We start from the raw sequence: 7566 nt of genomic DNA, 5'->3' as shown, positions 1-7566 counted from the left end.
ATAAATAACGATACCTAGAATACTCTCGGGTAAAATGCTACAATGGTATATTATCTATGCGCTTGCAGATTCCTTTCATATAAATATATATATTCATATCTATTCTTCCTAGTCACATAATTAATAAAGAACTGCTTAGTATTATTCTAGTAGTAATGCCATGTAGTAACAAGTATCTCTAGTATCATCACTAGGGATTACAACCTAGTAAAATTAGAAGATATAGGTTTATAATAGGTGGCTTTTTAAAAACAAGTGACATGTTAATAAATACCAACAAGCATTTTTGGCGTTATTGCTAGGGACTAGATTTAAAACTCTGTTCTTTGTAGCGATGCTAAAAAATGTCAACATGGTGCAATGCCACACACATGGTGGTGACCACCCCAAGGCAAACTCCTCTGTTAGCTGCAATTTCGTTTCTCGATTCGATCCACAAGCAGTCTAACACTCTTTTTCAAGCATTGCTAACACCCAAAGTGTTTTCTCAAAACATGTTAGAGCCAAGTTATCATTTCTCAAAACATTTTTGATAAATATTTTCGCTTGCTCTCGGATGTGCACTAGGCCTAAATGCAATGCATGAAGTCCAACACCTAGTGGAACTAGATGACTGTTGATATATTTTAATGCACACAGATAAATCCACAAGCGCATGGATACCGCTATAGCTTTCACCCAGAAGTATTCCAACTATTGTATCCACAAGGAAACATGTGAGACTAACTATGGTCTAACTTAACAAGGGGTAGCAACAAGGTTAGGATAAACAGGAGCGTAGAGGGGATAACTGAGGTTCTCTAATTCTAACTTGGGTAAGCTATGTCTTCTACTATTTAACTAAGAACATTACTAGGGCAAGAGACTAGCAGAGGATGCTTTCCTTCATAACCGGGTCCCACTTAGCCTAAAATGGGAGGTGGACTACAAAGGATCAACGATGCTATATAGTACACAATGAGGGTATATAGTACTGATGTCACACACACGATCTACCACCGACCCAGAATGCTGGGTGCATCCACAATTAACCTAAGTCCAAGCATCATGCTTACACTCACGATTAATACTTTACTCCCTCTAGAACAGAAATAAAGCACTCAAAATAGTCATGAACCTAATGAACAATATAAACATAATGCTTACTTGAATCAGAAGATGATTACTAGAGAAATCACGAAGGCAAGATCAAGTAGAACTTGGATCCACCAAGGTACAAGCCGTAGAGAGGGCACCGACAGACCGACACCTCCTTCAAACTCTTCCCTCACTCTCCATCTCACTATTTCTATTTATAAGACTAGATCCTATGGAGGACTAATCTTCTCTTGATAGCTGGCTCGATCCTGAAGATATGAAATAGGGTTTTAGGGATTTGCTGAGGGAGGGGGTAGAGGCTGATATATATAGGCCAGAGCATCAATCCTAAGCCCTCGGATCAAACCGACTTGAATAAACGGTGAAGATTGGATCCCAATTACGACAGGGAACCGATTTTTGAAGCGAAAGCTAACTGGTGGGACCCACAAGCTGGTTGGCCTATAGGTGGGGTCGGTCGGCCCCACATGGTAGTCCCTCAGGGTCTGCTTCAGTGGAGAACCTCCTATAGTCTTCTAGAATCTTTCCATACTGCTTACGCGGTGGAATTCCGTAATTTCCTTTGACGAATAGGTCCCCCTAATGGTTTTCTAGATAAACCCTGCTAAAAACACAGATTTACCAAAACTCATGGAATTTATTAGTTTAAACCCCTATACCTATGTTTGGTGATGGAATTAAGTTTATATGTAGGTTATGTTGATGGTTTATAATTGGTGTTAGTGGTCGTCAACAAGCACTCCCAAGCTTAACCTTTGCTAGTCCTTGAGCAAAGCTAAACTTAGCAATAGATCAGGAGTTGCTACAATGTTTTCACGCCTCAAAAGTACACATGCATTTAATAAAAAATTCTCCTCCGGATTAGAATAAACTGATCTGACTTTCAAACTTACCCATATTACCTTCAGTCATAGGGCTTTTAGCCTTCACTTGGGTCTTGAGTAATTGAAAGACAGAACGATCAAGTCAAGCACTATGTCTCTAGTTCTTTGTTCCACCATTATTTCGGAGTTTTTATAAGTTTTCAAAATAAAACTCAGAGATTCCATTGTATGGCACTCTCAAGTCTCTCAATATATGTGATATTTGTGGATCCTCACCAAGGCAATAATGATGTAATACCTTTTCTCAACCTACCATTGAGGCTTATGTGGAGTTCATAGGTAGAGAGAAAGCTAGAGCATACTTGCAATGCATATATTGTAAAGTCAAATAATGGATCCAAAGAGAGTTGAGTCATACAATCAAATCAAGATGTGCATGTGTGTGGATATATGGTGGATATATATGGTGGCTAACCTAATTCTATTATGCTTCTTGAAAACATATCCCTCTTTTGAAACATGAAATAACTACTAGAGAATAGGGGCTATCTTATTCATCTCTCTTTTTTTAGGTGAGCATCTAAGTACCCATTGTTTTAGATATCTCGGACACTTGTCCATTTTTTTCTTAACTCTTTTTTTCTTATGAATAACTTTCGCATAGCCCCATGTCTCTTTTCTGCAATAAAACTTTGAGAGATAGCAACAAGAACTTGGAGCATTTATTTGGTGGATGGAAAACCTATCAAACATGTTTTTCTTGTTCACTCCTAGTGTAGGAATAGAACATTTTTGGGTGGATCTTGATGGAAAGCAAGTTTTTGTGCCTACCCTCAGTGTAGGAGTAGTGCATATTTGGGTGGTGTGTATGTGATCTTGATTTTAAGAGCATGACAAATCTCTCATAAGGGTCAACAAAGCTTGACAAAACTCAATGCAAAAGCAAGCAGCATATATATGAAAGTTTTCCTAGCTTAAATAAATGTATGGCTCTGGTGGGAATTCAAGCTTTGTCATATAGGAACTCATCATGTAGCATTTTTGTGTTTTTCAAAAGATAAATCTCTAGAACTTTAGTGTTACTTAGAACAAGATAAATAGCAGCTCGGACCTTCTCATATCATATCCGTCAATTACCTAGACTTAGATCAAGCATTTACTACCCACAAGTTTCAAGGTTAGAGTAAATCTTTATATCAAATTAGTTTTATCCAAAACTCAGGAGAATTTAAGGCTGAAGACTAGGCACTTGAAAGGAATTACAACAAAGCAACTATTCATCATTTCCATTCAAGAGATTATTCTGAGTCCTCTTTATTTTATTCAGCTCTTAAAAACAAACTATCATAGACACTTTTATTTTGTTTCTATTTTTAGATCACATATTATTACTATAACTATATATATTTATTATAAAGATAACTTTTTATTTTGTTTTTAGTTATTCATCTTTTTTACTATTTAAAAGAAACTAAAATTAAAACAAAAGGGAAAGTAATACTTACCTGGATACATAGGGGTGCTTCTCCCCTAAGCTAGCTATTTCGGTGAGGGTTCAGTGTTGTAAGTCCTTCGGACCAGACTTCTTCTTGTGAAGTTCATTGACCAAATACCTCGGGTTGCTCTGAAAATGAGGATTGTTGAGATGACACCTGTAATGGTGATGCCACCTTCTTCTGTCAAACCCGTCTTGGTTTTGAGTTTGGATTTTGGTTTAACAGGTTCAGAACTTTCACTTGTAGAAATTAGAGAATTGACTTTCCCCACACTTTACTTGAAATGTGTCCTGCTCATAAGACAAGGTAGAGATCAATTGCATGGGCTCTGTTGGTGGGAAAACACCAACATAACCAAAACTTTATTTATTCTTCTCTATCCTTAGGCACATTGAACAAGATGAAATTGATGTTATGTGCTTTGTTCAATTATAGTATGGGTGATAAGATCAGAAGATTCAACATGAATGTAGCATTTGAAGATATTTGGCAAAAAGGATTTAGTTTCTTAACCTATAGAAGGATTATCCATAATGTATCAATCTTTACATGATTATGACTACCATCTTCCAGAGATAAGGTGTGCAACTTTTTAGCTCATTTGGTTAAGACTATGAAATCAAGAAAGTGGTGTTGGCAACATACTAAACATGTTGAGTTAATCAGATTGGATCAAGTAAGTTGTAACTAGAACATGTTTATTTCTTTTTTATATTATGTGCATACCAAAATCAGGGAAAAACTTTTTAAATGATGACCATTTACCTTAGGATGTTACCATCGTCATTGAAACATGATGACACCATGTGACAAAGAGTAGATGACTCATAATGGTCCTTCCCTTTTTGCTTGAAGTTTTCCTTGTTCGGCTAGCCTCATAGTTATGAGCTTCTTGTTGCCTACATTGCACTCTTCCTTTCTTATCCTTTTGTCATGCCATCTTTCTACTCTTTGATCTCGCCACTTTGTTAGACCTTCCGCCTCACTCATTGTTTTATGCCAGCAAAGGATTAGTGGACAACACATACCCGAAGGAAATACAATTTTAAAACATGGGTTGTTTATCTAGAATTTTGTAATTTCCCTCTATGCTAATGAAAAGATAGTGTTAGAATTATTTTAGCATAGTTTTTGTTTATCATGTTCTATACAAGCATGGCTTCAAGGCAAAGGTAACTTGCAGCTAAAGACAAAGTGGATGACCTTTGATACTTATAGTTCTTTCATCCATGATGAATGAGCTATGTCTTCTTTGCACCATGTTATTGGAGTTCGACATGTGCCTAACTTCATCTCTGATTTGAATTCATCTCGTGACTTACCCAAATTGAATTGAGAATTTCCTTGCAGAGCCTAGTCCAACAAAATATCCACTATCTGCTAAAGCAATTTTTAGGACTCCATGCTTAATTTGATTAAGGAAGGCATTTTAACCTAAGCACCTTGCTTAATTTAAAAAAACTTTGAAAGTATGTCGAGTACTTCCAAACCAAAACTTACTATGGCAGATAAAGGTAACATGAAACCACTATAGAGATTTACTCAAACGGAAGATGAAAGAACACGATTGTTTTTTAGCAAATTGAGCATGTCTTAAAGGTAGAGACAACCAAAATAATTTAGCAACATGGCAAGAGATGTTTTTAGAGAAGTCTATCCCCCAGCTTGAATTTTGCAAATGCAAAATCAAGTTTGGATGGATGTGATTAAATGTTGCATGATAATTGGTTGTACATACCTTGCGTCGTCATCCCTCATTCTTTTTGCTTTGAACCTGGAATGGTTAGTGACCAAAAATACCTGAAGGAATATTTTCACAATTATATTTCTATTCTCATTTCACAAAGGCATCACAGCAGAAGGTGAAAGTTCATGATATCTCCCAAAAGTGCTTGTTTTAGGACAGAAGCTCATCCTTAGGGAAACCTTCAAATTGTGTTTCAAGTTGGTGAAGTGGTTTCCCCTCCAATACCAACCTTTGGGTACCTTATCTAAAGATTCACATAACGAGATCTATAATATTTATGATAAACATATGCATCTACAACCACCCTTTTAAAGTTTTTATGAATAGGAAGTATGAGGGGGTTGAAGATCTCGTGTGTAGCAAAGTTGGAGAGACCAATTAATTCAGGAGATTTCTCATGCGAGCATGAATTTAATGATGTGCTCATGAAATAACTTTCATGCTCATCTATGTCATCTTCCTTTTCAGACTCCAAGGTTGTTTCTTCATGAATTTCTATGGGCAGAAATATTATCTCCATCATTCTATGCCTATGACATTCATTGGTCATTTTATTGTCCAAGATTTCCCTTAGATTAGTGACTCTCGGGTTGATCTTGTCCAAAGCCTCATTCATCCATGCAATGGCAACGGCACATAAGTTATTAATATCCTCCAGCCATTGTTGTTGCTCTTCTTGGTCTTCCTTGTGGCCTTCATGACTCCTATGATTTGGGTGTCTTGGTGGATTTCTAGGATCATCCATGAGTTTTAGGAGAAAGAGCATAAGAGGAATCATCGGGGTCAAGGATAGGGTTTGAATAAGACATCTAGTGTGGGCATAGAGGGGGAGAAGATAGGAATTGCTTCTAAATGACTTGGCTCTCCTTCTATGGGTTCACTAGACATGCCATCCTTGAATTCTTCTCAATGTCCTACATGGGAATAAGGACGCTTTATAAGAGATCCCTTCTTGAGTGTATTTGAATTATATTCGCTCAAAGGTCTCTTGTAGAACTAGAAGTTTAAGCTTTTCCCAAAATCAGCATCAAAAAGATCATCCTTAATTTTATCAGGGCTTTCCAAAGGTGGAATTTCTTCTTCCTTTGAATGATTTTGGGGTATTGATGGTTAGGGATTGATAGCTGAATCTTGGGATTTGAGTGGTTCTGATTCGGCTATCAAAACTTCTTCTTCCTGATCGAGAGATGATTCATTCTCTTCCTCGAGGAGTTCATTATGAATGCTAGTGCAGGGAGTGATTCCAATAATTCTATTAAGCATAGACCTTGCTTCACTAGTAGACAAATGAAGAAAAGCTCCTTTAGAGGCTAAATCAAGGGATTGCACAGAATCCTTTCTAAGACCAATATAAAAATGTTGAAGAAGTATAGGGTCTTGAATGGCAAGGTCTGGGCCAGTGATGATGAGACTAGTAATATGTTCCCATGATGTGCCAAGAGATTTTTCTTCTAGTTGTCTAAAATTTAGAACCTCTTTCCGAAGGCTAACCACTTTAGAGATGGGGAAGAAATGTAAACAAAATTTAGAGCATAGCGTTTCTCAATCTCCTTGCATACTTCCTATGGTTTGATTGTACCAATGTTTAGCTTTTCCCGTCAAAGAGAACAGAAATAACTTCCATCTTAAGGTCTTGTCAGACATGCCAGCGATATGCAAGCATGCACAAGTCTGTTCAAACTCTTGTAGGTGTGAATATGGGTTTTCATTGCCTTCTCTCGAGAAGGATTGATCCTAAATCAGTTTTATAAAACACGGGCGCAGCTCATAACCAGGTGTTAGGATAGGCTCTGAAGATTTCGATGGCTTTAGGCTTGCGCTCGTGGGTTTAGCATATTGATATATAGGTGTGTTATCCATGCTAAAAGAAAAATTAAAACAAAAGAAAGAATAAAAGATAAAAGGTTAAGCTAGGTTCGTAGTTAATTCAGCAATTGTTTTCCCGACAATGGTGCCAAAAAGCTTGTTGGTATATTTTAACGCACATAGATAAATCAGTAAGTGTACGGATACCGCTGTAGCTTTCACCCAGAAGAATTCAAAGTATCGTATCCATTGGAAAACGTTTGAGACTAACTATAGTCTAACTTAACTAGGGGTAGCAATAAGGTTAGGATAAACAGGAGCGTAGAGAGGATAACTGAGGTTCTCTAATTCTAACTTGGGTAAGCTATGTCTTATACTGTTTAACTGGGGACATTACTAGAAAAAAAAACATCAGCAGAGGATGCTTTCCTTCGTAACTGGGTCCTACTTAGCCTACAAATGTGAGGTGGACTACAAAGGATCAATGATGATATATAGTACTCAACGAGGTTATATAGTATTGATGTCACACACGCAATCTACCACTGATCCAAAATGCAGGGTGCATCCATAATTAACCTAAGTCTAAGCACCA

The sequence above is a fragment of the Miscanthus floridulus genome, chromosome 16, assembly GCF_019320115.1.
Source record: "Miscanthus floridulus cultivar M001 chromosome 16, ASM1932011v1, whole genome shotgun sequence".
Taxonomy (NCBI): Eukaryota; Viridiplantae; Streptophyta; class Magnoliopsida; order Poales; family Poaceae; genus Miscanthus; species Miscanthus floridulus.
Note: the sequence above shows the minus strand (reverse complement) of the source record.